General features: G+C 42.3%; 1 protein-coding gene across 6 annotated transcripts in view; it reads left to right on the top strand.

Moving 5' to 3' along the window:
• Positions 1-234: 234 nt before the first annotated feature.
• The window catches only part of DYNC1I1 (dynein cytoplasmic 1 intermediate chain 1), a 297,318-nt gene continuing 270,515 nt past the window's right edge, over positions 235-27,037 (top strand). Inside the window, exons 1-2 of one of the 6 annotated variants that reach the window (XM_054564270.1) lie at positions 286-524; positions 3,684-3,845. The gene's annotated coding sequence lies outside the window, so the exon portion shown is untranslated. Of the gene's footprint in view, positions 525-1,043; positions 1,228-3,683; positions 3,846-25,375; positions 25,400-27,037 lie in introns of those variants that run through there. The other 5 variants (XM_054564273.1, XM_054564271.1, XM_054564269.1 and 2 more) reach the window with 5 other exon arrangements.

Genomic DNA, 27,037 nt, shown 5'->3' with positions numbered 1-27,037 from the left:
CACCAGCCTCCCGGCGGGTTCCACTCCCTGCTGGAGAGACCGGGTGGGGGGAGAAGGGGAGCGGAGTGCCGCTCCTGCAGAAGGGGCCCGGGGCGTGGAGGGCGTGGGCCGGGGGCGGGGCGAGCCCCGCAGACTGGGTGCTCCGGGAGCTGTCAGTGTCAGGCTCCGGGAGAGAGAGGATGTGCTGGCTCCCAGAGGAGCTCCAGCCGAGCGGCGGGCGCAGCGTGAGACAGCACATCCTGCGCGCGCCGCACCCGCCACCCTCGGGAGCCGCTCGAGCGCCGCCGCCGCCCGGGAGTCGCCACCGCGCTCGCGGAGACTAGTGCCACCGCGGAGCGCGTCCAGGTACACAGGAGGTGGGTGTCGCACCCGACCGCAGCCGCCACCTCGGCTCCCCTCCTTAACCTTTGCCTCCCCGGTGTCGTCTGAGCTGGGAGCGAGGCAGTAGTGCGGCCCCTGCAGCGCAGCCGGACTCTGGCCTCGGCCCCCGCCCCTGACTCCTGCGTGTTCCGCCGCTCTCTAAGGTAAGGCGGCCAGAGCCCCCCAGCGGCAGCCCCTGCTGCAGCTCCCCTAGCAAAGCTGAGAGGTGAGTGCAGAAGAGGAGGGGTCATGCTGTCTCACCTTGTCGCCCACCTTGTGGGCTGGGAGGGGCGTCCGAGCGCGCGCCGTGCTGCGGTCTCTTCTTAGGGAGCGGAAGGCCAGGGGCAGTGAAACCCGCACCCCTTCTGAGCCGCAATCTGGCGGCCCCCGGGGGAGGGGGAGCACCAGAGGAAGGGGAAAATATGCTGTTTGATTACATTTTCAGCTGTCTGCAAAGCTCTTAGATGCTGTTGCTACCCGCCAAGTCGGAGGGAGCGAATGCACTTCCAGCAGGGCATTAATTAACACTTACGCAGGAAGATGCCAGTTTCTTTCACTGCTGCAAAAAAGTGTGTGTGGGGGGGGGATGTGTTTTCGTAAACACCTTCCCGGCCGCGTGGCTCTCCTTCCCCCACTCCCACTCCCGAATCGCTCTGGCCTTGTAAATCTGTGCGTCGTCATCGTTAAGGGCAGTGATCCTGGCAGCACCGATGGCAACCGAGAGTGCCGGAGTCTCATGACTGGTACCTCGCTAATAGGGTGAGCAGGAACCCAGGATCCAGACAGGAAATCACTTAGGACATCAGAGACTCGACAGGAAAGCAGAAGATGGAATACAGTCGTTATCCTGGCCTCTACTGCATCTAGGTAAGGGGCAGGAAAAAGTAGCCAGCCATTTTCTTGCTTGGAATGCCTTTCAAGTAGGCATTCTAGACTTACCGTAGTTCAGGGTTGTGAAAAATCCAAATATTCCGGTTAGCAGAAAGTGTAGCTAACAGTAAAGCATGGTAACTGCAGAAGACATCATAGGGCTAATGTTAGCATAGATATGGGTGATTGTCTAGATACATAGTTTCATTGTGGAAATTATAAAGATGTTGATGAGCGTTAGTAAATTTGAAATGGATCATTCAGTGCAAGTTGCAGCCTAACCGTATCAGTGGGAATGTGATTAATACTTTCTCTGATTATTTAATATGCCAAAATTTCTCTGAAAGTTTTGGTATAGAAAAAAAAAAGAGTCTAAACTCTGTTCTTCTGACCATATTTCTCAATAAAATAAAATCTGACACTCTTTCCACTAAGTTATCAAATGTTCTCTTCATGGGCACCAACTCTATAATATTTCTTAAGGTCTAAGGACCCGGTGCTCCAAGAGCCATTTCTCTTAAAAATCTTCTAGCAGCACCGCTGGGATGTTTGTACAATGGTTGGGGGCCCAGTGCGGGCTTTTCCCAGGCTGTTTAGCTCTTGGCCCAGCTCTAGGGCCGGAACATTTTTTTTCTTCGTTGTGTCTGGTCTCAGGCCTGGATTCACCTGCTTCCTCCTGGACTCATTCCCTGAGAGCAGGGTGCTGCAGCCTCTGCTGCAGGGTGCCCTGGAAAGGGATGGCTCTGCCCCTCCCCACACCCAGCCTGTCCTCTCCTACAAGAGAACTTGATCCAAAGCGCTGTTAAAGGTCTGCGCCCTTACGTATAACCACCACGAAAGGTACAGGCAGGGAAAAAAAATACTCAACTCATGGGACAATGGGGCAGAGATCTCACAGGGGTGGTTCCTGGTCTCTAGTTTCTGACTAACTTCTGAGATGGTAAGAGGAAGTCACGGCATTTCTGTTCGCTTGTTTTATGTCTAAGAGGGGGCCCTGTTCACTTTCTTCCCTACCTTTCTACTTCCCCAAGAGCTCTCCTAAGTCTGCATTTAGTAAATAAGCTTATCCCTTAACTCTAGTGCTGAGTTAACTAATTCTTGGGGATGCATCCTGGGGCTCTCTGTCCATACTCAGTATAGCCCTGTAAACCAGTTTTGTGAAATACAGGCCAAGTCTTGAAGCCCAGCCATGCCTGCAAGCAAAGGCTCTGTGCACGGCCTTCGCCCACAGTTAGTTGCCTAAAAGAGCCATTCATTCTCCCTTGTCACCCTGTTTCTTTCCGTCACTTAATCTAGCATCACTTGAAAAGAGCACAGTATATTTCCTCACCACTTTTTTCTCCTGACAGTTTGTTCCACTAAGTACAACAAAGGTTGGTAATATATTGAGTGCTTTACCATTATTCAGTATATTTAGTAATTGTATTACACCACATTTACTAAACATATTGCATTAGCAATGCATTCTCTGAAATGTATTGAGCATTTGACCAGGCATTACATTTTAAATTACTTTCCCATGCATTAACTTATTTAATCCCCACCAAAACCTTAGGTATTACATTATTTGTAATACTATTTGACAGGTGAGGAAACGAAGACACAAAGAGGCCAAGTAACTTTCTAAAATTGTTTAGCTAATAAGAATTAGAGCAAGGATTTGAACCCAGCCGGTCTGACTCTACTCTTCCATATTACAGAACGATTATATTGGTTAATTTTCTTGTATTGAATACTAGCCTCTTTTCTTATGGTATCTCATTTTATTCCTTATATTAATCCTATGACATAGACATTATTATCCATATTTTACAGATGATAAAGCTGAGCTAAGTGACATACTCAAGGTTATAGTTAATAAGTAGCAGAGGTAAGAATCAAATCATATCTGACTCTAAAACCAGAGCTCATCCAGTTTAGCCAGTGTTCTCTGTGAGAAACAAAAATACCAAGCTTGTCTGTTTTTTTCAAGTTTGCTGCTCAATTTCCCTGTGAACCATTATTATTTCCTTGAGGCCTAGAGTGTAGCCATACTATTTTTTTTTTCAGCTTATTGGTAGCTGTGGGTGATAAGGCAAACCCAAAGTAGGACGATAGCTCTTTTGAAATCAAAATTGCCTTGGTTCTATCTCCTAATAAAACCAGCTAATTTCCCATAGTACTTAGTGGCTCTCACATGCCAGGTAAATAGTTGTTCCCTTGATCGCAGGATCCTTTTTACTAGAAACCTTTGTTCTAGTAAAAAAAAAAAAATCTTCATTTGGGAACTTAGCTGAAATAGGGAACTTCTGGGGTTGACTTCTTTGAGAAGTAACCAAAATTACTTTGACTCTTATTTCATTTATTTGAAATTTGTAAAAATTCTTTGCCCGGGTCCATGTACAAATTATTCTTCTTGACTGGGATCTTTTCATGCATCTCCTGGACTCATTCCCTCTGCTTGCTCTCTGCAGAAGTCTGGCACCGGAGGCTTGCATTGTAATAGACAGGGCCACCCAGACGCCAGCCCTGAGGAGACACATCTTCGAGAAGCGTCTCCTGGGTTTCTGATTGGAGGAGGCTTCTTAAACAGGAGTCAGAGGCACCGTGAAGGACAGGCACATGATCGTTTTGAGGTGGTTATTGAACCCAATAAAATCAATGCAAAATTTTATTCATTTGTGTGTAAATGACATTTTCTAGGGAAAAATAGGCCATTGGTGACTAAATAGAGATTAAGAACCAATTGGTTCAAGTACACTGTTTAGGAAAAAGGGGAGGAACAAGGCATTTCTGTGCAGCCAGAGTCAGCCAAGAAAAATTATTTTTGGCCATAGGACATTTTTGGCACTTCAGGGCCAAGGTGTATTAGAGGTGCCCAGGTGTAGGGACAGCACACACTAAGGCACGTGGCTGCCAGGGGGCTGCAGGGGCGGCGGGCAGCGCTAGCACTGCTCGCCGTCCATTTGGCACTTACCCTGTTCATATTCATGGTTCATCAAGTCATCCCAATACCCCCGTAAGGCTGACATTTTTATCTTCTCTTGATAAACAATGAGTCTGATCCTCGGAAACATTAAGCCACTTGGTCAAGGCCATATGAGGCCAGTTAGTGGAAGAGCTGAATTTCAAATTCCATAGTCTGTTTATTTTCTTCCCATCCTATCTCATTGTTTCTCTATGTGGGAGGCCAAAAAGTACTGTTTAGCGTAACTTTTTATTGTGACAGGACGGAGAGTCCTTTTGGAACATGCTCACGCATTGATAGGAAGAGTCTAAATGTGTTATCAAAGGGGAACAAGAAAATTAGACATCTCTCTGGGTGGCAGAGGATAGGCAAGCCCTACTTCCCTGGAGGTGTGCTGAAGCCCCACACATGTGATTCTCAAGGGTCGCCAGGTATCTTGCTGAGCACCAAGTGCATAGCAGTCCACAACTAAGACGGCCCAGAGAGTTGATTTTGCAAGTGTGGCTGCAAGTCAAGACTTGATTCATTGCGAAGATGAATTTACTTCAAAGCTGCATTCAAAGCGGCTCAGTCCTCTGGGCTTACCTGTTACAGTGGCTGCGCTGTGATGCGAAACACGAACTAGGTAGGCAATCCTGGGAGGACCTCTGTTTCACTGATGACTTACATGCCTTTTAGCTTTTGGATGATATCAATCCTGAGATCCTTACGAGCTGCTGCTTTTGCTTCCAAAATGTTACTTAATCCCTAACATTTTTATGCTTCCCTCATATTCTTGCTATAATTTTATAGAATGACCCACTGTTTTATTTGGGGATACAGACCAGCTAATGCCATCGGTGAGGCAAGCACACAGAGAAGAAATTAATGTTAGAGTCAAGGGCATTCTTTATAATAAAAATGAGCCTCAGGCACTGGAAAAGATGATTGCATTTGATCAACAGATCTGCCTAGAAACAGATAGCAGTGTGCTTCATTACGCTTCAACAGCATTTCTCTCCTATAACTTCTAAAGCATTCATTCATTCATTCATTCATTCATTGTTTATTATTTCTATTTCCCTACGCCTGCCCCTTTGGCAACCACCAAGTTGTTCTTTCTGTGGGATTGTTTCTGTTATGTTTTGTTTATTCTTTTCAGTTTGTTTGATTTTTATGAGATTACACATATAAGGGAAATCATACGGTATTTGTCTTTCTCTGTATGACTTATTACACTTAGTGTAATATCCTCTAGGTCCATCTATGTTGTTGCATAGAGTAAAATTTCATTCTTTTTATTGCTGAGTAACTTTCCATTGTATACACTTAAACATACCACATTTTTCAAATCCATTCATCTATGGATGGACAACTAGGTTGCTTCCATATCTTTCTTGGCTATTATGAGTAATGCTTCAATGAAAATAGCAGGTGCATATATCTTTTTGAAACAGTGTTTTTGTTTTCTTTGGATAAATGCCAAGAGTAGAATTGTATGGCAGCTCTATTTTAATTTTTTTGAGGATTCTCCATACTATTTTCCATAGTTGCTGCACCAATATGTATTCCCGTCAACAATGCATGGGTTTCTCTTTTCTTCTCATCCTTGCCAGCACTTATTTATTTGTTCATTTATTAATAATAGCCATTCTGACAAGTGTGAGTTGGTATCTCATTGTGGTTTACATTTGCGTTTCTCTGATGATTAGTGATGTTGAGCATCTTTTCAAATGTCTGTTGGCCATCTGTATGTCCTTTCCGGAGAAATGTCTATTTGGGTTCTCTGTCAATTTTAAAATTGGATTGTTTGGGGTTTTTTTTTTTTAGTATTAAGCTGTATTTAGTTCCTTCTATATTTTGGAATTGATGGCTTCCCAGGTGTATTATTAGCAAATATTTTCTCCTGTTCAGTAGGTTGTCTTTTCATTTTGTGGATGGTTTCTTTTAGTGTACAAAAACTTTTTAGTTTGATGTAGTTCCATTTGTTTCCTTTTTTTTTCATTTGTTTCCCTTGCCCAAGGAGACAGATCCAAAAGGATATTGCTAAGAGCAATGTCTAAGTTATTAGCTATGTATTCTTCTAGGAGTTTTATGGTTTCAGGTCTTACATTTAAGTTTTTAAATCCATTTTGAGTTTATTTTTGTATATGGTGGCAGAACATGGTTTTGCTTTCTTTTTCTTTTTTTCTCCCCCCACTGGTATCTGTCTCATTTTTCCAGTACCGTTTATTGAAGAGACTGTCTTACCCCAGTAAAGGTGTGGGTTTATTTCTCGGCTTTCTATTCTATTCCATTAATCTGTGTATCCATTTTTATGCCAGTACCATGCTGTCATAAAAAAAAAATTCTTCTGTCTCCTCACCCTCATGTTGTAGGTTAGCATTTAATAGTTTTCATCATACATTTGAAGAACCACAATGCAAGTGATTTCCAGAATATTGTAAACTTTGGTATTTAAAAATGAAGGGCTCCTTCCCTGTCTATACTCTGGGGTGCCTGAGAGAGAGCCTGTATTTTCTAGCAGGGGGTCTTACATGGGGTAAATGCTCAGCAAGCTTTGTTGACTTGAAATATTAGCCAGAATAGGGTCCACTTAATTTTCCTTTTATTATAAGATTTAATTCTTTCCCTTTGGACCATTTTAATGTGTTTAATAAAAGCATTCGTGTCCTGAAATGTAGGCCCCACTACACGTCTGGGCCCAATCTGAATGTATGCTTGGTAATGCCTAGAATTCTGGAAGCCTTGCCTTCCTGAATCAGGATCACTTGGAGCATTTCTGCTGGGGGTGGGGGAGTCTTGAGGAGGACAACCTTTCATTCTAGAAGTGACAGGCTGGATGGTTTGAGTCTTGTGTTTTCCTTTATGAACCCCCGGGGCAAATTCTCCTGATCTGGCTTTGATCTGACAGTCTCCTCTGAGCAGTACTGTACTTTGGTTCCTTTCTGGTGGGAAGAGGGGAAATTTTGATTCATTTGTCAGATTTCTATTTTATACTAATGTCTAGAGTGAAGCCAAGAGCAACGTGTATGTTTTAAATAGTGCTAATGGATAAATAATGACACAATATTTTATATTCTTTGCCTACGGTCAATTTCCCTTTTAGAATGCAGATTTTTCTACTCTAACCTGAAATAGTACCCATTTCTTTGTTTGACAAGCTGAAGATTTTAGTAATTGAAATGGAACGAAGTCCTCTCCTTTTGAAAGTAGTTAGATCCCATACCGCACATATGGAAGCCTTTAGCCATTTTTCAAGTTGTTGAGTGTTACAGCGAGACCTTGTATAGGGAATGACATGAGATTCTGTCTCAGAATCAGCTCATGGAATTTCAGTAGTTGGTGGGTTTGGGTGGGTGAAAAGGTAAGCAGGCCCTGTGGGGACTCTGTGTTTTGACAGCGTCCGCTTTTAAAATGATGGGGTGTCTCCTGTTTCACCATCCACCCCATTAGGATAAAAATAGCAAGGGGTTGTGGGAATTGGTGTGTATTTTGTGAAAGAAAGAATAACAAAAACCGTCTCTGCCTGTTTCCTTGAAAAGTGTGACTTTGTTCACTTTCAGAAGGTATAGGTTACCACTGATTTGGAAAGAGGATCTTCGGCCTTTGAATGCTTTCAGGCTCAGAGGAAAGTGAGAATCTATTTACATAAGTTAAAATGCCAAACTAAATCTACCAATGCAAATATGGACCACCCAGGGACATTGTAAAGGCCAGCTTTGGGGTTTTTGAATACAGATTTTCTTGCTTCCTCTTTTAAGCTTTTTAATATTTTCAAATGCTGCTAAAAAGCAATTGGCATAACAGCAAAAATGAAATCCCATACCTTTTGCCATAAGCTTTATGATGGGGTGGGTGGGGGCGGGGGGCAGTGAGGGAGAACTGTATTCTGTCTTGAGAACCCCTTGTTTTTTAAATAAAGAAATGTGAGTTCTTAAAATTCAAGGCCCAAAGGCTGTAGATTTCAAAGTAGATAGAAAAGCCGGTTTACAAAACAGTGGTCCGGTGGAGAGTTGAGACTGCCTTCAAACGTTCCCTTTTTCTAGTATATTCTGCCCAAACAGAGCCATTTCCCTCAGTCAGTTGGGCAGGACTGCTTTTAGGGATGAGCCAGGGTATTGGAAACTTCACCCTTGACATTGTCAACCGCCCACCCCCTCACCCCCCAAACCTTCCCAAACCCAGGGAAGGTAGACCACAGGGAGTTTCTAAGCTCCCTGAGGGAAAATTCAAAATGAAAGTTGCTTTAACTAGGACACTACTCTGGTGACTGTTTGGTTAACAATGACACTTAGTGCTGCCTTAGTCCTTATACCTGTTAAAGGAAACGTTATTTCTGACACTTGTTAAAGAAATGAGAAGGCAGGTTTTATTCAGGGGACCATTGTGATAGATGTCTGACCACTGTAGTGGGGGTTTGCAGTAGGAGAAAGAGATCAGACTCCGCTCCGAATACAACAAAGAATAGTGGGAATTTATAACCAAGGAGCAAGATAGCAGCCAGTGGGTGGAAAATTACTAAGAGGAAACATCAGGATTAAGGGGAAAGATGAAGGCAAAGCCCATTTAACAGCATTCAGGGTGATCAGATATCATATCACTTGGGAGACGGTGGGGGGTGAGGAACCCAATCAGGTATTGATTAGATGTCAGTGATCAGATATTAATGGTGAGGGATTCTGGCTAAACTGACTTAGCAGGACTCTTGCTAAAACTGGGCTCTTGAGGACCTGCCCGCGTACGGGATCCAGTTGAAAAAGAGCTCAGTGGACTGTGACTAGAGTTTCGTTGAGGAGCACCCCCTTCTCAGAGGGCTTTCCATGGCAGAGCTCAGGTGCAGATGGTGAAGGAGGGGTACTTGCACTGCCAACACAAAATCAAGGAAGGTGAAAAGTAACTAGAAGGGAGTGGTTTGGGGCCACTGGAGTGTATTGATCAGGTTAGGCGGCGTCGCAATAACAAACTCCCAACCTTCAGTAGAGTAACATAAGAAAGGATTTTTCTCACTTATGTTACATAACCACTGTGGTCAATAAAAGTCTCTGTTCACCATATTCAGTGGGAGCCTTCATTTTCATATGTATTGCCCCAACCCCTCACATTTCATTGGCCAAAGCAAATCAGATGGCCCTGCCTGACTTCAAAGGAGTTGTTAAGTATAGTCATAGAGGAGGAGAACAGGAATTCGTGATTAACCCCAAGGATTATGGAAGGGAGGGACTTACCTGATTTCTGCCTGTTTCTGCTGCCAAGCACAGTTTCTGAAACGCATCTCTAGGAAGGTTGCTGAGATGCAACCACACGTGTAATGGTTTTAATATCCAACTTAAGTAGTATCTGAAAGGATGCCCATTTAGAATATAAAATGCTTTTGAATTATGTTAGCATCATGAGTAATAACAGGGTCTTGGAATTAACTTACAAATCTAGATTTTACTTATAATGAATAAACGAAATATACAGAGGTGAGCAAAAGTAGATTTACAGTTGTGAGTACACGAAACAGTTTATTCTCATATTACTATTTATTAATTAATGTATTATCTGTGTTATTTGTCTTCTTATAGTTATTATTATTTCATATCCTTATGACTTATCTTTTAGGTAATGATGGCTGGTAATTTAACCAACGACTGATGAAAGTGGGTCCTTAAACCTGCTTTTGCCCATCCCTGTATGTCGTCCTGAAAATCAGTTTCTGTCAGTTTTTGAATCCTAGTCAAGAGCATTGATTTAGTACTGAAGGAGTGCTAACCATAAGCAAGAGTGAATGCTTCATGGTTATGTTATTCGTATATCACCTGGTTGACACATAAAGTAAAATGTGATAAATATCTAATAGAGGTATAACAAAGTAGAGAGGAAGTTCAGACAAGAGAAGTGAATAATAATTAAGTGAATAATCTTGTCTTTGAATTTATAGGCTGAGCAGGCAGCTTGCAAGGCAGTGTTAACCAGGCAGTGCCATTTCTATTAATGTTTTATTTTCATCATCCTTTTTTGCTCTTGGGACTGATTTGATCTCAAAACAAATCATAACAGTGATTAATAGGTAATATGATGGGAAAAAATAAATAAATCAGATAATAGAAAAAAAGAGGTAATATGAGAGCATGACGACCTCTAGAGCCAGGGTTCAAATCTCAGTGTCACTACTTACTAATTGCTCTGTGGCCCTGACAAGTTACTTTGCCTCCCTGTTCCTCATGTTCTTCATCTGTAACACAGGAGTGATAACAATAGTACCATTTCCTAGTGTTGTGGTGAGGTTTGAAAGACTAAATCCCACTTAATTTTCCATTTCTTATAGGATTTAATTTTTTTCCCTTGGGTCATTTAGGTGTGGTTAGTACAAACATTGACTTCTTGAAATATATCACCTTTTGGGTATCTGGGCCAAAAATGAACGAGGACTTGGTAATTCCTAGGATTCTGGGAGCCTTGCCTCACTGAATCAGGATCCTATTAAGCATTTTTACCTGTGCCCAGGAAAGCACTACAGGGCTCACGACGAGTTCACTGTAAGGGCCAGATGGTCAGGCAGCATTTTCCTTGGCCTGGGAGGCAACCTTAGTCTGGAGACTTCTAGAGCATCAAGTTGGCCTCTATTCTGATCTTGGAATTCTGGTCCTCTGAAGCACATTTTCCAGCCCCCGTACACTTGAACCCAGCACTCCAAAGTTGTCTTTTTTTTTTTAAAGATTTTGTTTATATTTAGAGAGAAGGGAAGAGAAGGAGAGAGGGAGAGAAACATAATGTGTGGTTGCCTCTTGAGCACCTCCAACCGGGGACTGGGACTGCAACCCAGGCACGTGCCGACTGGGAATCCAACCAATGACCTTTTGGTTTACAGGCTGGTGCTCAATCCACTGAGCCACACCAGCCAGGGCCAAAGTCATCTTAAATTAAAACGTAATGCAATACAAATCCACAGAGGCATTCTGCTTGTTTGAGTCCAGAAACTTACAAGGTCCATATGCTTGGGGCCAGCACTGCTGGTAAAGGTATGATGCACTAGCCTGTGGGTATGACCGAGGGGAGGCTGGGTGGCTCATCTCAGCAGATGCACACCCTCTCTTTTCTCTCTCTCTTCTTTGGCTCCCTCTTGCCCCACAGCTCCTCAAATACAAAGTGAATGAACTTTGTATTTGATGCTGCTGAGAGCTTGTGGGCTCTCAGTACAGGACGAGGTGGGCATGAGGACTCTGTGTGTGGCACATAGGTATGAAGACACCTATCTATTGCAGCCAAAACTTCTAGGAGAAAAGGGTGTTCATAATATAGTGGAGAACCTTTGATTGTTTCAAGCTTTCAAGATATAAATAGGGCTGCCTTTATGGTAATGACTTCCCAAGGCCCAGAAGAGTTCAAGATGCCACTACCAAGTGAGGATTATCTGTGAAATGATTACTGTAGCAATAAAAGGTCAGACCAGTATTTGCTAGTTGCTACGTTATTTTTTTCTCCAAATTCAAGAATCTGTGATTTTGTGTACTGCAGAGAGTCTTGAATCACTCTCACCTGTGGCCAGCTTCTGCCGTCACTTGGGGGCCGCATAAATTAGGGGACAGATGCCAAGCTGGAATGAAAAATGTGACCATCCGTGTCTACTTTTCCCATGTGACTGTTCAAGTTGTAACATTCGTTCATTCCCTCTTTCATTCATAGAAACTCCCAAGGCTGCTGTCAGACACTGGGGACGTTGTACAGCAGTGTGAGGCCAGGTCGCAGGAAAGTTAAGAGCTTGTGACAACCATTAAAAACAAACAAAAAAATGCTTGCATCTAACTTCAGTCCAACTGGCCACATCACCATGCAGTTGAGCCCTCCTTCTTTTGTCCATTTATTTGTTCATTCAGTAATCCCTTAAAGTGCTCTGATGATCAAAGTCGGCTCCATCCTGCCAAAGGGAGAGGCAAGGCAAATATGTCATTTCAAAGGCTTATTTCAGAAACCCTTAACTTGCCTACTCTTTTTACAGTGTGAAGAACAGAAAACTACCAGATGACTTGGGAGCTAGAGTTCCCACCCTGAATGCTACATTTATGCACAGAATGAATTACAAATTCTAAGATTTCTATTTTGAGCATTTAACTTCTCACTTTTTCTTTATATGCAGCAAAGGTGGGATCTGTAAGGGAAGCGTTAAAACCAGTTGTTTGCTTTGTTTAACACCTTCAAATAGATTGGATTGGCTTAACATGCAAATGTTTGATTTTTACCCAGGCTCTTACATGTTTTAAAAGTAAATAACTTTCTTCTGAAATGAAGCAAGATGAGAGGAAAGAAGCAGTTGACCTGGGTCAGTTGTACCCTGAGAGTAGAGCACCGAACACGCACCTTTCCAGCTTGTTTCCCGTGGCACCGCCTCAAGCCCGTTCAACCATACACTACAGTCCATTTGAGCTGTTTGCCATTCCCCAAACACAGGACACCTCCTGCCTCTGCCATTTCACTCACGCTCACTCTCCTTCCATGGGAAATGCATCCCCAGTTCACATCCTACACGTATTTCAGTGTCTGGTTCTTATGGCCCCTCCACAATGCCCCCTGACCGGTCTCGTTCTTACCTGTTCCTCATGCTCTAAACCTCTATCACGTATTCATCCCATTCTCCCTTGTAATGGAGCTGGTGTTTTCAGACCCGGCTGTGTTACAAGCTTTTTGAGATAAATGCTGTCCCTACCGTCTGTGTAAGTCCCACAGTACCCAGAACAGCACTGTGCACTTTTAGGGGCTCAGTCCATCCTCATTAAATTGCATTAATGTAGAGAGAAGTTTCGCATCGTGGAGCCAACTAGTTGGGTTTTCCAGCTTTTAGCAAATTAGAGAAGGTGGTTGTTTGGGGTGCTTTTCCCTTCTTTACAAATGTGTGGGGGACCTTGCACATATACCCAGTGTGTCCTCACATCTCCCTCCATCAGATATATCATCTCACTCTCTCTCCCCACTGTCACCTGCTCTCTTCCTATAAAGGGTCACTGTGCAGCAGGGATGGGAGCGATGAGGAGAATTGTGCTCTGATCTACCAAAGCAATTTGGAGTTAGGTGACTCTGCATACGTGTGTGGGTGTGTGCTCACGTGCTGAGAGCATGAGCGGGTGACACTGCTGGGCATCAACCTTCCTTTCTGGAGTCAGGTGCCATATTGCAACTGTGGAGACAGAGACATGATCAGGGACAGCCAACTGTCAGCTATTCAGATGAGCAGGCTTAAGGTCTGGATCTTTGTTTTGAGGGTTTAGATATTGCATTGCTCTTCCGTAGCTAAAATTCTCTAGCAACTTCGTGATGAATTCACACAACCCAATGCAAGTATATGCTATATATTAGGCTACAAACATAAAATGCCAGCTTACTGACTTGCCAGGAGAAACCTAACTTCCCATGGGATCACAGTTCCTTTTCTTTTATGTCAGTATTCTGACCTCTTCTGAGAAGTCAGGTGCTTAGGCCCTTGGTTTCAGAGGTCTGAGCTGGGCTTGGTTGGGATAGTACTACCCTGAGGATATTAAGAGTAATAATCCTGAGGCCCTGGCTGGGTAGCTCAGTAGGTTAGAGCATCATCCCAATATGACAAGGTTGTGGGTCTCTATCCCTGGTCAGGGCACACGTCAGAATCAACCAATGAACGCATAAATAAGTGGAACAACAAATTGCTGTTTCTCTCTCTCTCTCCCTTCCTCCCTCTCTCAAGTCAATAAATTAAAAAAATTTTAAAAACATAAAAAAATAATGATCCCAAGGGCTCAGTCTAGCAATAACATGAGCAATGAAAAAAACCACTCAATGATCCAATTATGTAATACATTCAAAAGGGCCATGAAGGGAGGCAGAATCTAGGTGTAGCACTAAATATGACAATTGAGGACACCAGATCACAACAAACGGGTTGAGAGGGAAGGTAGGGGAGCAAGCTCAGGAGACTATCAAAGCCAATAGAGCTTTGACCCTATTTATAGAAACTACCGCTGGAAGGAGCTCACTCAGGCACATTTTTGAAGCCAAACTTGTTCACTCAACAAATATTTATTATCTACTGTGTACCGGTCTTGTAAGTCCTGGCCATAAGTCAGTGAACAGTAAGGACAAAATCTCTGCCTTCAATGGAGTTTAAATTATAGAAGGAGGGACAAACAATGAAACATACTTTAATATGTTACAGAACATGTTAGGTGGTGATACACGTAATGAAGAACAGCAAGACAGCAGAGGAGACTTGGGAATGCAGGTGCAGTGAGGGGAAGTTCGCTCTTTTAAATAGGGTGGGCAACGAGGACTCAACGAGATGGATTTTGAACTAAGTTTTGAAGAAGCAAGTCATTCAGATATTGAGGGCAAAAGTCTCTCAGGCAGAGAGAATAGTAGATGTAAAGTCCCTGAGGTGGGAGTGTCCCTGAAGCGTGTGAGGGCCAGCAAGGAAGGGGGCTGCAGATGAGGTCAGAGGAGTCATGGGCTGGACTGCGTGGGGCCAGGGCAGCCATGGTAGGACTTTGGCTTTCACTCAGAGCTGGGAGCCGTTGGAGAGCTTTATGCAGGCGAGTGACACGATTTGACTTGTGTTTTTAAAGAATCACTGCTGCATGCAGCTGAGAATAGACTGCAAGGGAGGCCACGGGCAGGCATGAGACTGTTCAGCAGGCTTTTGCAGTCATATGGATGATCAGCGATGGTGACTGGCACCGGGTGATGGCGGGCGCTGCTGAGAAGTAGACAGATTCAGGGTGTGCTTGGAAAGGGGAGCCCGGATAATTTGCTAATGTATCCTATGCGGGATTTGATAGGAAGAGAAACTGGGGGCGACTCCCAGAGTTTTGGCCTGACTTCATTGGAAGTTTGGACTTGCCTTTAATTGAAGTGTGGTTGGATCCACATGGAGCCAGGCCATGGGGAGCCGTTGTCACGGAGGGTGTTTTAAGAGGGTAGCCCTGGGGCATTGTGGTGAATCTGCTAACAGATGTACAAGAAAGACGACAAGAAAGACGTCAAATGGTCAGGGTGTCCTTTTCCCTGGACACACTACAGGAAATCTGAAAAATGCACTCTTCTTTTCCTGTCATTTCAAACTCCGTTCTCCTTTAACTGTAATTGTTTTTATAGTTGTTTACCACAAATGATGGGGTGGTTTTCTGTTGCATTTGGTCAACCCTAAAAGTGATGTTTTGACTTGGAAGATGTCCTCTGTTTTTAAAATTGTAACACTCAGAAAGTGATCAGGCCGTATTTGCATTAATATTTTTCAAAGATTTTATTTATATATTTTTAGAGAGAGGAGAGGAAAGGGAGAAAAAGAGGGAGAGAAACATTGATGTGAGAGAGAAACAGATTGGTTGCCTCTTGCACACACCTCAACCAGGGGCCAGCCAGAAACACAGGCATGTACCCTGACTGGGAATCGAACTGGTGACCCTTCTGTTCGCAGGCTGGCACTCAATCCACTGAGCCACACCAGTCAGGTCTGTATTTGCATTAATTTAAAATTCTTTTCTTTTTTTTTAATTGTTTTTTAGAGAGAGGAGAAGCGAAAGGGGTGGGGGAGAGAGAGAGAGAAAGAAACATCTATGTGAGAAAGAAACATCAGTTGATTGCTTTCTTGTACCCACTCCACCTGGGGATCAAATCCACAACCTGGGTATATGCCCTGACCAGGAATTGAACCTATAACCCTTCAGTCTATAGGATAATGCTCCAACTAACTGAGCCACACTGGCCAGGGCTAATTCAAAATTCTTGTAGAGTACCTAAAAACATAATTCCCTACCACCCCTAATGTTGTCATTCAAATCAGGAAAATGACTTTTAGGTCTCCACTCTGGCACTTTCCAAAGCTATGACTGGGTAGCAAAGCTATAATTACAGTGATGGTCAATCAAGAAATGGTCAGGAATGGCCAGGGAGAAAAGGAGATAAATGTGTTCATATAAGTTATTACTTACTCTGGATATTTTATTTCTCCTTAGCAGGGTCTTGAAAATTGAGATACAATTTTTCTTTCACTTTAATTCTTTCTGCCAAAACTGGTTTTCTTCAAAAGCTAATATATACAAGCCTACATCCTATTTTCACTCGGAGAGACAGATGGTTGAAACTGACTCCAACTAAAAAGGTTTTTTTTAAAGTCTTGAATTAAAATATACACGAGTATCAGAAGGGCTTAAGCCTTTTAAGACTGGTTGAGAATCTGTTCCTGGTACTGCTTCATTCCTCCGAGCTTCACAGTCACGTACAGCATGCAGTCCGCTGGTCCCAGCCAGGGCCTTTGCAGCCAAGCTTTTCAGATGGGTATTTGCTTTCTAAAAGAATATAAAGGTTATGCTGATAGGACAAATAGCAAATACTCAGATCCTGGGGTCAGTCAGCATTTGTGCTGATGTGGTCTGCAGGAACTATGCCGTGGTCCTGCATTTCTGGCAGTATTGATTTTTCTGGGCATGCCGGGTAGCTAAAAAAGAGGGTTAACCTTTGTAACCTTGGTGTGTTTGTGCTGTAAGTATCCAGGGATTCCTTTTATTTTCACTTTCTTTCTCAGGTAGATTTAAACAAGTAACACTGACCTTGCTGAGTGGTCCTGTGGTGGAGCTTCCCCACCAGTGATCTGCAAATGGATTACAGGTTCCATGTGACCCCGGATATTGATCTCTTGGCCCTCCGGGTAGTTACAGCTCGGGTCAGACTCTTGTGCAAATGTCATGATCTATGGGTGTCATGTCATGGGCAGTGTTGGCTGAGAAAGGACAAAGTCAGAGATAAATTTATAATGTCAAAGTCACCAATTTTAGAATCGATGTAGCCCAATATATTTCAAATTCCTTAAACTGCAATTAACAATAAGAAATACTTTGTATACATAACAGCGAATGTGTGTGTCCTAAACAAGTTCCACAAAACGGTGGTTGCCCTTACCATGTGCAGTGCATTCTAATAATTGTAATCTGTTGATCACAAAAATTGGTGCCTATGACTACTAATTTACTTGGTTTAGCAACTCAGCAGTGGGTGGCAGTCCATTTTTTAAAAGGCTGGAATGGTGTGTATTGTCCCTCTGTGGGACAAACGTGGAATGAATGATCTGGTCTTGTACTTGCTCCAGTCCTTCCGTGTGTCTTTGCTGCCTACAGAGACCCCTTTACAGCATGGCATGGCAGAACTTTGGCTGCACGGTGACCCGCTCGTCCAGGTTTGCCTGGGACTTTCCCGGTGTTAGCACTGGCAGTCCTGGATCCAGAAAACCCCTCACTTCCATGGGAAATGGGGCAGTTAGTCATTCCGCCTGCTGGATCTGATCTCTGGCTGCGTTTCCATCCTCCTCTTCTGTGCTCAGCGATCCATCCATGTCAGATTACTTGTCCCATAAACTGGCCATTCTCTTTCCTGCCTCCCTGCCTTTGTCCACGCTTTCCTCTGCCTGGGATGCACCCTCACCTTCTGCTCTGCGCAGGCCTGATCTTCCTCTGTGATAGTTTGTTAAGTCACCTGCGCTATGAGCCTTCCCACTGCCTTCCTGTGAGCACAGACTACATTGATTTATGGGATCTTTAGCAGTTCTGTGCTTTTCTCAGCTGTCTTATTCTTTATCACTTGTAGAACAAACATGAGAAGGAAAACTGCTGATACATAGTGGGTGACTTCAGCAAAGAAAAGATACAGGGGAAATGGAAGGAATCAATATAGATGCTAAGGCCCACAGAGTGGGACAAAGGTAGATAAGAAATGCAGAAGGTGACAGGCAAATGCAGTTGTTAAGAGCAGGCTCTCTGGAGCCTTGGCTTTGAGTCTTGGCTTTTCCCGTGTCAAAGTTGTTTGCTTTGAGTGTGAGGATAAAGTGTCACCTCAGTGCGTCCCTTCTCTGCATGTGTTTCTCCACTCATCATAACTTCAAGTCCTTAAAAACGAAGTTAATTAAAAATTCCTAAGTATTTTGTAGTTAATTTTGGAGGGTATTGAATGAGGTGGTTTTATGATGTGGAAATCTCTGCACATATTTTTAGAAATTGACTTTGAATTTTTATATTGCTGACTTACATTGAGAAAACCTATTTTGACTTTATTACTTAAACATTAAAATTTTTCCTTCTCTTCTATTAATGTGTTTTGATTTTATTTCTGTTAGTATGGTGGTTGAATTTATTCTTATGTGTGAGTCACAAGAACATCTGGGCAACTTGGACTTGCCTGCATTCTCTATCAGGATAGAATGCCCCCTTTAGGCCGGCCCACTGTCCAGGACTGTCTTGATTTAATTTTGCTGCACAGAAAATCTGGCGCCTTTATAGGGACAGCAGGCCAAGGACTCAGAATCAAAGCTGCAGTTGGTCTGAAGATTTGCTTGTTATCGGTTATTTTAAAGATCAGCCCCACAGGTTACCCCAGAGTCATTTATTTTTAGACATGTTCATTTATCATCTTAGCAACTCAGAGAAAACAGCTCTAAGTGGAATAGATGGCTCTGTTCTAAAACACTGATAGTTTTCATCACTTAAAAGGAAAGCCCAACTATCAGCATGATGATTTATCCTCAAGGCACCTTGCCTGATAGATTCTAGGTTGCTGAATTTGTTGGTTGAGGTAAACAATAGGGGCTGTCCATTATAAGCGGAATAGAGTTTGCCAAATGATCCTTTTGGAGTGGGAAAACATATTAAAAATGTAAACCAGGCAGGAAAACATTATTTCAATGGGTACATTATTGTAATGATTTAGGAAAAGATAAGTCAATGGATGAGGCAATGCTAGAATTATGTGGGTTTTGCACATTTGTACCAATGGGTGAAAAAATTCAATTCCCATCCCCCTTCCATTGGAATACAGATTTCTTGCATAGTAAGGAAGAACTTTTCTGAATTTGGTCATTTAAAAGCTTAGCCTGCTGATCCAATGTAATGCTTATTAGAAAAATTCCGATGGTGAAATTGTGGGAGATTTTGTGTTTCCATCAAAAGGTTATATAGCAGTTCAAGAGACATTTACTGAGCATTCACTGCTAGGCCCTGGAAGGGTAGAGGTACATTAAACATGGTCCTTCCCTTCGCAGAGCTTTCAGGATAACGGGAGCAGGGGGCCCCCACAAACAGAGCAGAGACATGTGTAAATGGAACATGAGGTCCATGGCACAGCAGACCATGGTGGACAGGTACTTGGCCCAGGCCTGATTCCTTAGGAGATCCTTCTGGAAGGAATGTAACTGAGCTGAGACAGAAACACAAATGGGAGTCATCAGAGAATGAATGGTGAGAAGAGCATTTCTGGAGTTTGCAAAGGTTCAAAGGAAGAAAACAGCTTGGTACATGCCAGTAAAATGTGAAATAGGGAGAGGAGGGATATATGGATATGAAAGCATCTTATGTGCCACGATAGGGAGTTGGGACCCGTTTTGCAACTCAGAGGAGATCATTGATGTATTTTAGGCAGGACAATGGACTCGTCAGACCTGATTGACAGAAAGATCACCCTGATCTGGTGCAGAGGGTGTGGAGGGTCACCAGGGGGCAAGGTTAGGACAGAGACACGAAGATCAGAGTAGAAGAGCATTTCATTGTGTTTTCCTACACCCGCCTTCCCCTCTGTTGTCAGTATCTGCAAGTTTGTTTGTTTATTTGTTTTGTTTATATACTTGTTGCTTTTTGTTTTATATCCACATGAGTGAAATCTAATATGGTTCTTGTCCTTTTCCGTCTGACTTATTTCACTTAGCATGATATTCTCAAGATCCACCCATGTTGTTGCAAATAGCAATATTTCATCTTTTTGATGGCTGAGTAGTATTACATGGTATATATGTACCCCATCTTCTTTTTCCAACCGTCACTCAAAGGAGACTTAGGTTGTTTCCATGTCTTCGTTGTTGTGAATAATGATGAAATGAACATGGGGGTTCACATAGCATTATAAATAAGTGTTTTCAAATTTTTTGACTACTCACCCAGAGGAGGGATTGCTGGACTGTATGGTACACAAGGGAATATATGGATGTTGTATTATAAAGTTGTACACCTGAAACTTTTTTAACGTTATTAACAAATGTTTTGCCAATACATTTAATTTAAAAAAATGTATTCATAACAAAAAGTACTGCAGTTGCCAGATGACCCATGTGAAGATGGACATGGAGCACTGTGAGTGGACATGGAGCGGTGAGGGCAGAGCTGGAAGTATTAGTGGTAAAACGGGGGCCACTGGTGAGAATCGACTGGGAGGGAGGATGTGCAGGGGGCTTGAGCATTTCAGGGCTGATCAAGGAAAGGGACAGGACCACCAGATGGCAGCATTGTGCAACACACTTTATTGGACCGGACTTGGATAGGACTGAGTGAGTGGGGATGTCCCTCGTAGCAGGGCACCTTCCAGAGACAGCAGCATAAGGCCACCACTTGCAAAGGGAAGAGGGAATCGGAGAGGGAGGCCATGTGTCTAGGGGTTGCCACTCAGCAGCAGGGTGGGGAGTGTCTGGGTCAGAGAGCTCCAAGGGGCAGCAGCCTTTAAAAGTCTCTTACAGCAACAGGGATTGTCCTGTCTATGTTTAGCAGATATTAGGTGCAATTTTGCAAAGTATGCAAAGCAGGTGATCTCTAAATGGCTTATTTGATATATATAAAAGATATGCTTATTTGAGATATTTTTTAAACAGTTGGGTGTATAAGAATTTGTGTTTGGCGTCAGTAGGTGCTCAAAGCTAATGAATGGTCCCAGCCTGATGTGAAGAAGTAAACAGCATAAAGTTCAGTACACAGAGTTCATTGTTAACCCATTTCTATAATATCAAGTGTTTATTGAATGCCTACTATGTGCTCAATATGAGGTGCCACTGTGCACGTTCCAAAGGCAGCTTACATTGTGGTCTGCAAAGAAGTTGCCCCTTGTAAAGTGCCCCTTGAGTGCCCATTTATTTATTTTTATCTTTTTATCCTCACCCAAGGACATTTTTTCATTGCTTTTAAAGAGGAAGGGAGAAGGGACGGGAGGGAGAGGAACTTCAACGCGAGAGAGAAGCATCGATTTGTTGACTCTTGTATGCACCTAGACAGGTGATCGTTGAAGCCCGGGCCAGGGATCATATGTGCCCAAACTGGGGATCAAACCTGCAACCTAGGTATGTGCCCTGACCTGGAATCGAACCCAAAGCCTTTCAGTTATGGGACGATGCTCCAACCCACTGAGCCGTACCTGCCAGGGCATCCTTGAGCGTCCATTTAGAAAAACTCCTTTCTCTTTGCTCTGAAGTGCTTTCAAACCTCTAGGAGCACAGACCATAATCTCATATAAAGTGCAGTGGTGGTAGCCTTCTTCATTTGGCTCTTGACCTGATACCTGGCTGAGTCAGGTAACACGTCTTTCCCATCTATTTTGATTCAAGGTGAGGTGTTTGTATCGGATCCTTGGTGCAAGGCCTCACTTCTTTCTTTGCTCCAGCTTTCTTTCCCACTCCTTCCTTCTGATTCTGTTTTCCAGTTCCTTTTCTGCACTAGTTCTTAGGGATCCAATGTAGCCAAACTACTGCCCTGTGGTTGTCCAAGCTGCTCCCTCTCTAGTTTTATACATTCAAAGATGCTACTTGAAACGTTCATTTCCCAAGGACTCTTGATATCGTCTGAGTGCTTCCTGAAGGAAGATACTCTACGAGATAAATGACTGATTCTTTTAATTGAGGAACAATTCCTTTGCCAAAGAGAAGTATATTGAGTCTCTAACATGGTTGAATGCACTGTAGGGGTCAGAAATAACTTCAAAATTTTCAGAACTTTTTGGAGAGGATGACAATGACTTTTGAGCCTTTAGAGCTTTAAGGGCTCTCATCTCTACTCTGTTAACCAGATGAGAGGGCTGATGCCCTATGGATTGATTTTTTCTCTCTAGCATAATGGGCCTCTGAGCAGAGTGCCTGAGAGTCTCTCCTGTTTAATGTGCCACAATTGCCAGTGCTCGAGTTACAGCTCAAGCAGTGTAATTTGGGTAGCTCGGAATTGTGAAGTAGTGAAAATAGGACTGGAGACAATATGCAGACACAGCAATCTTAAATATAGCTCAGAAACCCAACAAGAAAGACTAAAGGCTTAATTTAGAAATATTGCCTGGTTCCTCAGTCAGGAACTGACTCTATGAATTAGAAGGAGCCTAGAAAGATCAACATAGATGTTTAACTGCATTATGTACTGAGCTTTTCCTCCCTTCCAAAACAGTACTTGATATAAGTAGACCCTTCGTATGTGGATGCGATTCTTCCAGTGTTGGGGACTACCCAGTATTGGCTTTGGTGGTCGGGCTGGAAATATCAGAGGCAAAGCTTTTGCTCTCCCTGTCAGCTCTCATGCAATTTATGTTTGCTACCACCAGGTGGTGACAGAGAGTGATTGCAAGATTGCGCTGGAAGTAGACCGATGGGCTGGACCGTAAAAGCCTTTTAAGAAGAGCTTTTTTTTTCTTTTTTCTCTTTTTTTCTTTTTTTACTAAAATGAATAAAATCTTGAGTAAGTAAACACTGAGGGTGAAGCATTATTTAGTAAAAGTATTCAAGAGTAAAGAGACCCGGTGTTTCCAGTTCTGCCTCACCCACTTAATACCTGTGAACTTAGGTAACTGCATCTCAGTTTCCCTATTTAAGGGTAAAACACTGGTATTGGAGAATATCATTTTGAACTTCTTGTACTGAAACAAACCTGTATAATTGTAATTATTAAAAGAGCAAAATTAAAAGAACAAAAGAATGAAAACTTTTCCACACAAGAGAGAACCTGACATTTTATTAATTACCATCTTAGTTCGCTTAGCTGAGCTAAGGCCAATTAATTTTTGTGTGGGAGGTGGGGGATGGGGAGAGAATGCGGAGAGAGAGAAGGCTCTCAGTTTATCTTCCTTACCTGCTACCTGGCTTAGGCAAGTAGAAATGAGAAACCTTTCACATGGTTTTATGGAACCTTTTTTTGTTTTGTTTTGTTTTTTTGAGGCTTCTCTCCCTCCCTCACTTCACTTTCCATATGCTATATCCAGAGGTCTTAGATCTAATTGGTATTTTTAAGTCATTATAGTTACCTGACACTCACTTCAATTTTCTCTGCTCAGTGGTATTGCTACTGTGCTTTTTCTTTTCTTCAAAAGAGCGCTAACCACTTCTCTGGAGGTTATTTATATAACACTTAGCACAAATTTTGTTAATAATCGTCTCTGTACGCTTTAGAGGCCACTCCATCTTATCAGAAATGGGTTAAGGCAAAGTTTGGTTTGAGGATCCCTGGGGATCCCAAGACGTGTTCAGGATCTGTAAGGTCAAAACTATTTTCATAATAACATCATGGTTATTATGGTGTAAAAGCAATTGTGGGTAGAACTGCTGCTGCCTCCGCGTGAATTGAGACAGTGGCATCGAGCGGCACCCGCAGTGGCATCACACCTCACTGCCACACACTCACAGTTTAAAAGACATAAGAGTGTCCTTTGTGAAGCAGGAAAAAACATTAGTTATATTAAATCTCTACCCTTGATCATCTGTCTTTACTATGAAAGAGGAACAAACAAGGAACTTCTGTTGCCTACCAGTTGTTCGGTGTTTATCTCAAGGAAAGCATTTGTGCATTAGTTCCAGTTGCAAGCTGAATTAGCTGCCTCTTTTTTTCACAAAACATTATTTTTTTACTTGAAAAAACAATTTACTGAAAAACCATGGTTATTCAGGCTTGGGCATTTGGCAGAAACTATCTTAAAAGCCAATGGCATGAGCTTGTCACTTCAAGAACATGAGTGACAATATTTATTGCTAATGATAAAATTTGAGCTTTCAAGTAAAACTTAGAATTTGGGGAAACTTTTATCTGCCACCATGAGCTTGATAGCTCTACTCACTTTTCTGGAGAGTTTGCTAGTGATATTACCAAATATGATTTTTGGATGTTGTGCGATGAAATGTCAAATGTCAGCATTTGATAAGTCTGCATAATTTTCTAAATTAATGCACAATAATTTAAAGTCATACATGGATAAAATTCACTCAACATTTAAGATAGAACAATGGGTTTTGATATGACAGAGTACAAAAATTTCATTGATTGATATGATTTCATGTTCACATTGCAACTGGACTTTAAGAAATTGCTCTTTGTAGTCTTTTGGTGTAATATCAAAGAATATCTGCAATTACCTCAAGAAGCTATTCAAATACTCCTTTTTCAGAACACATATTTATGTGAGACCACATTTGCTTTACAACTGAATAGCATACCACAACAGATTGAATGCAGACGCAGCTACAAGGATCCAGTTGACTTCTATTAAGTCAGATATTAAAGAGATATATGAAAATGTAGAAGAATTGCCTTCTTAATATTTTTTGTCTTAAAAAGCATGGCTATTTTTTCATAAAAATTTTATGTTAATGGTTAACAAGTTTATTGTTGTTCTTTAAAAATTAATTATTAAATAAATACTTAAAGTTTTATCAGTTTCCATTTTTAAAATGGTTAATATTAATAAATATTGCCCAAATAAGCAAAAGCTCTTTGAAGTCCCCAATAATTTTTAAGGGTATCAAGGGATGATGAGATCAAAATGTTTGAGAACCGTTTCACCTACAGGCCTGGGCAAGTTCCTACCATGAGGTGGATTTTATTAAAAATTTTGTTTTCACAGTACTGATAGCTATTAAAATTTAGCAAGTAACCCTTTGCATTTTTCACTAGCCATCTTTCTCCTGAGAGTTCTTTGACTCTCTTTTTATTGACAGTGTGATAAAGCTTTAAAGTGGGCTAATGGTTGCGGTCCAATTCATCCTCATCCAAGGAGGCAGCTGTCTTTTACGAGAAGCTGGCAGGTGAAACAAGGTTGGGAAAGTTCTTGGCAGAAGAAAAAGTTCACTAGCTGATAGTGAAGAGCTGACAAGAGCAATTGTTTTCAGGCAGCAAAAGGAAACTTGTTTCTGAGTACTTTTTATTTTTTTTAGTGGGTCTGGCAACAGCTGGACAGTCGTTTTAAACCTCCTCAGATTCTGATTTTAAGCTTAAAAATAATTTGCATATGCCAGCATTAGACATGGAATCTCAAACCGCTGCCAACTTAGACAACTGAAAGGAAATGAAGATCTATTTTGTTTATGAGCTAAACCTTGGGAGGCCCCCATACCTGGCAGCTGTGTAAACAGAACTAAACCTTTTGCTTCTCTGTTAGACACTTGTTTCTAAACAGAACCCAAACATCCCGTGATGATTTATGCAGAAATGAAAATGAAGGCAAATGATTGCATTTTGGGTTCAAAAAAAGGTATAAATTTTCTTTCTTTATGGATGTGTGTGGACCTAAGACGTAAAGGAGGTTCAAGGTTAACTGGGAAGGGTGGAGGAGATGTGAACATGGCTTTTATTTTGTTTCTTCCCTTCTCGGTGTCTGTATTTTTCTTTCTCATGTTTTCCTCCTTTCTTCATCTCCCCATTCTTTCTTCTAATGGGACTTAGGCCCATGCAGCTGTTTCTGTGATGAAACACCAAGAGTGATATACTTATTGATTTTAGAGAGAGGGGACGGGAGGGAGAAAGAGAGGGAGGGAAACAGAGATGTAAGAGAGAAACATCGTGATCAGTTGTCTCTTGTATATGCCCTGACTGGGAACTGAACTCACAACTAGGCTTGTCCTGAGACTTGGAATTGAACCTATGGCCTTTCACTTTGTGGGATGATGCCAGCCAGAGCAAGTGTAACTAATTTCTTAACTAGAGAAGAAGCCATTTCTCCAGGTACCTCTCCATACTCTGGGGGAAGTGGTAAAGATGCCTACCTGGGACTGCTTGATATTTATTCCTGTATTCAACAGAAAAATTGAGAATTTTACTACTGCAAAATCACAATACTACATTTAATTAAAAAGTACTTTTTCTTGGAGTCACACCTCTTTAACCGCATTTTATAACTCATTTAGAATGAGGAGATCCTTCTGTTCTCTTGATGTGCCTTAGTATAATCTCTGGGAGTGCAGATTGGGTTTTCTTGCTCTGATTGTATTACTATTAAATAGTTATATGCTATATCTTTAATGTATTTCTCACTGTAACATTTTTAAATGACTGCAGTGAACTTTGAGTGATGACTTTGGTTAATGAATTAGGGTAGAATTAATGATGGTGGCAAGAGTTGGCAGGGTAAAAAAAAAATAGCAATAATAATTTAAAAAGCAAGCCCAGAATATGGGACTCGGCTAAGAGGAGAGCTGAGCAGGTGCGCAAAAATGCAACTGACTAGGGAATGGATGGAGCCGGAGGGAGGCTGGGAGGTGAGGCTGGGAGGTGATGGCTCCTGAGCCAGGGTACTGGGAGCTCCGGTTCGCTGGTTGGTGAGAGTGGGTTGACGATCAAACAGGGAAGAGACTTACACCCAGAGGTGGGTTTGATTTGTTTACTTGACCCCTTGCTGTTACTGAACTCAAGGGGTTCACCACTTGGGGTGCTCTATTCAAAAACCAGACACAGTTGTGGCAAAGTAGTTATATTCATTTGTGGCAAGTAGAGGAGATAGAAGGGTGGGGGAATTCATATCCAAACCTCTGCCCCCTGGAAGGGAGGCTTAGCCATTGCTCCTATACACTATTTGGTTAATTGCATGTTATTTCTTTGCAGTTGGCTATGCTTATCCCTTGAGTTCCTGTCAGCTTATCTGCAGCTGCATTTGCAAAATAATGTGCTACATTTTAACATGTAGCAAGAATAGCATTTAGAATTGCCCAGACCTTGAGACCCTTGTCCTCTCTAACATTTATAAATGAAAGGGAACAGTTTTTTGTGTACTGGAAGCAAGTGAACAATACTTAGCAGCAGGTTGCTCTGATTCTTATGTTCTTAAACTGAGAGCATCATAATTGCCTTTGCAATGAGAATTGGCCACAAGAATCTCTGTAACTCATGTTCACTA

The sequence above is a fragment of the Pteronotus mesoamericanus genome, unplaced genomic scaffold (genome assembly GCF_021234165.1).
Source record: "Pteronotus mesoamericanus isolate MK-2021 breed Mesoamerican mustached bat unplaced genomic scaffold, CSHL_Meso_final scaffold_85, whole genome shotgun sequence".
Classification (NCBI taxonomy): domain Eukaryota; kingdom Metazoa; phylum Chordata; class Mammalia; order Chiroptera; family Mormoopidae; genus Pteronotus; species Pteronotus mesoamericanus.
The sequence above is the reverse complement of the archived record's forward strand: the minus strand, read 5'-3'. Positions and strand labels throughout refer to the sequence as shown.